Genomic DNA, 4,006 nt, shown 5'->3' on the forward strand with positions numbered 1-4,006 from the left:
ATTCTTACAACTGGACCAATAGGTCGCATCATGATAAACAGAGAAAAGACTGAAATGGAAGGTGTCAAAAATTCGGTTTTACTTGGGTCCACAATCATTACTCATGGAAGAGGCAGTCAAGACATCCAGTGGCAGATTGCATTAGATAAATGTCCTGCACCGGGCATCTTTAACGTGGTGTAGCTGAAAGGCAAGGGTGTTACTTTGACGACTAAAGGGGCACCTGACCCAAACCATGGTATTTTCAATGGCCTCATATGCTTGTGAAAGTTGGACATTGAATTCAAAAGACTGAGAAAAAATGATTCTTTGGAAATAGGATTCTGAGGAAGAATAATGAAATTACCAGGAACTGCCCAAAGAACAAACAGATCTGTTTTGGAAGAAGTGCAGCCAGAATATTCCTTAGAAGCAAGGATGGTGAGACCTCACCTCATGTACTTTGGACGTGTTCTCAGGAGAGACCAGTCCCCAGAAAAAGACATCATGCTGGGTCAAGTGGAGGGGCAGTGGAAAAGAGGCAAGCCTTAGATAAGATGGATTGACCCAGTGGCTGCAACAAAAAGCTCAAATATAAGGACAATGGTGAGGAAGGCACAGGATGGGGCAGTGTGTTGTTCTGTTATACCTATGGGCTAGAACTGCCTTGATCGCACTACACAACGACGACCAGCCGTGAAGTATAACTATTTTCTGCCCTTGATCCCCATTTGTTTTCTAGTTTTGCCCCTAAAGATTCCGCGACTCCAGTCAGCATCAGAAAGGGGGACACGTTTATATGTGGCTAAACATACTCCAGGGCAACTCTTGAGAAAAAAGTGTGTTAAACATAGAGATGCGCTTCCTGGTCTCTTGACTTTAACTATCCCATCTCTCAAAATGAAAGGCCAGTGGGGCCATGGATTTAATTCATAAGGGTTTCATCCTTCCCACATCAAACTGACCTCAGGTCAGAATATAGACTAACTTCAAACCTCTCTGGAAGGACCCCAGATCTTAGTTGTGACCAATGTGATCAGCCAGGGTGCTTGCAGGGAGGGTGGCTGGGTACTCCCTTGTGGCTCCATCCTGCCTTTGTTAAGCTTTGGAGGGCTTGGGACCTGCCTCCCTTTATCCAGGATCTCTGGGGATGGTGTGTAGATTGATACTCAGTTATGAGATGAATCAAATGAGCCACTCTTGATGGTGAAAACCTAATGACACTAGCACTTCGTCCCCATCATATCTCCTCAGTGAGAGGATGGCAGAGTTTCTAAATCTAACAACCCAGCAGGGCCCCCAGGGAGTCTTCTCAGAATGGAGGGAGCCCGGAGCTATGGGGAAGAATGATGAGGTTACAACAGGTGGAGTGATTTGCTAGCAGCCACACAGGTTGATAAATAGCCTAGCTTCTACTTGGGACTCTGGTCATGTCAGCTCTGCTCCTCTACTTGTTTAATGGGTGATGGCATTGTGGCCAGGCATGTGGGACCTAGTCCATGAGGGTGGGTATGTGGATCATGTCAACCCTGAACCCAGGAGTCCTTTCAGATGTCTACCACTTCTTAGCTTCTAGTTCTGTTTTTCATCTCTTCTCACAGTTTGCAAATTGTTAAAGTTCTCTCAACTTGTATTTGGTTACAATGTCAGTAGGATTTTAGTATGTCGACCATTTGCTGTGATCTGTCCACGTCGTTGGCTGTGTATTTCGACATTGTCACTTAGTCACGGAAGGATAGGGCCCCTATTATGGCCCAGTGTAGTCCTATAAAGGCTTAATAGAATGTAGGTGTGATTGTTGAATAGATGGATAATTCAAGTCTCTTTATTTGCAACTAAGAACAAATGATTAGTCTTTCAAGTTCCTTCCCCCTCTAGAACTAACTGTACTGCCATCGAGTGGATTCCAACTCAAAGTGACTCCTAAGGACCGAGTAGAACTGCTGCTTTGGGTTTCTAAGGTGGTTAGGCTTTAAAGGAACAAAAATCTTACTTTTGTCCCTCAGAACAGTTATTGGGTGCGAACTACTGATACCGCCCCTAGGAGCCCGACTGGTAACACACTGAGCCACCAGAGCTCCTTGCCTCTGGCACACAGTACTTCTAAAGAGGGCTCTCATTCATCCTGCAGTTAGTCGGTGGGAAAGAGCGGCCGTCTCCATGAAGAGGAGAGAGAACAAACCTGATACGACTCATTATTGCTCTGATTCACCGATGACCATAATCTGAGCGGCTGCTCGTCATCTGTAAGGTTTCTGTGATTCTGGAACTCCATCCCCCCCAATAAAAACAAAAACAGCAATTATTTCTTGCTTCAAATAATTATTGGACTGCCTCACCCCTCGACAATCAGTTTCAAACACACAAACAAAAAACCAACTCTGAGCAAAGGGCAATTTTCCTGGCTGGAATGAACCTGATAGAAAATTAGCACCAAAGCTTCTAGCAAGCCCTTGCATCTCTGGAATCTCGCAGCTTGTGGAAATGGTGCCTGACTGCCCGTAATTTGCATCCTCCAACCAGCTGGAGATTGGCAGCCTGGGCTCTGGCAGCACAGAGACCATTGAAACCTGGAGCTCACCTCTGAGGCTTGGGGCATTACATTTAGACTCCTGGGATTCACAGGCGACTGGCTGCAGCAGAGATCATGCCAAACCATGCCTTTGTCACAAAGATAGATGTGCATGAAGATTCCAGAGACACTGTCCCCACCCCTTGGCCACTTCCCAGGAGGTGGCAGGGAGGCAGCAGACTGGAAGCATGCATCGACAGGGACCACCCAGAGCCGCCCACGAGTATTGATCATTCTCAGAATCCGAAGGCAGGCCCCGGGGTACATGGTTTCTCTGCCTCACAGTGCATCCTGCATGCGCAGTGGTATAGTTTACGATGAGGCAAATGCAGGAAAACCACATTCATCGTGTCCGAAGGGACCCTATGTGTCTGCAGGAAAATGCAGCAGAACATGTGTGTAGTGCTTGGGGTGTGCCAGGCACGGGGCAGCCTGCTTTCTGAATATTAAAACAATCCAGCCAGTAATCCAGCCAACCCAACCAAACTCATGGCTGATCCCATGGCTGATGGAGCAGATCCCACCTCCCAGAGACCTTACAGGACAGAATAGAACTGCCCTGTTGAGTTTAAAGGCAGACATTTGTAAAAACAGTTTTATCGCTATTTAATTAAAATATTACACCATTCAGTAGTTCAGTCGCATCCAGAAGAGTTGTACAATCATCACAGCATTCAGTTTTAGAACATTTTCTTTGTTCTTATAACTCATCATTATTAGCTTCCCATTTCCCCCCACAAAGTTCCACTGCCATACCCCCAAGGAACCATTAATCTAGTTACTGTCCCTCTTGATTTACCCACTCTGGATTTCATACACAGAAAATCATTTTAAAAACAAAACTAACAACAATAACAAAGTAAAACAGATAAAAGTCTCTGTTGAAAAGAAAGCAGAAAATATTAAAAACCAGAACAAATTTAAAATGTATCAAAACAATTTGAAGGAGGCAGCCTGATGTATCTGTCCTCTGCCATATGCCTCCAGGACTCCTTTTTGCTTTGTACAAGGCAGGGCTTCAAAACGTTTGTGGGAAAATGGAATTAAAACAACATGCCATTTTGTTCCTAGAACTTTTCTAAGCTCCAGTGTAGGAGCTCTCATTGAATTCTCCCAGTGGTTCTCTGAGCTGGGCTTCTCTTATCCCTCCCCGGCATCACAGAAGTCTCAGCTGGGTAATGGTGGCTCATACTCCCACTCTTATGACTGTTGAGGTTGGAGTGTCGATTCTGGGTGTTCCTGCTGGAATAGGTACTCAGCTTCCCTTTTGCCAAGCCCTGTGTCCACCCGTGCTATGTTGGTTTGAGCTGAGGACTCGTTAGCCTCCTGTGGTTGCCATTCAAATGAACTTGTTAGAGGTACAACTGAGCAAAACACATCTTCCCAATTCTTCTTGAGTCCATTGTTGCAGCCACTCTGTCCGTCCATCTTGTTGAGGGCCTTCCTCTCTGTCCC

The sequence above is a fragment of the Echinops telfairi genome, unplaced genomic scaffold, assembly GCF_000313985.2.
Source record: "Echinops telfairi isolate 266 unplaced genomic scaffold, ASM31398v2 ScPeMD7_7469;HRSCAF=8507_1, whole genome shotgun sequence".
NCBI lineage: Eukaryota > Metazoa > Chordata > Mammalia > Afrosoricida > Tenrecidae > Echinops > Echinops telfairi.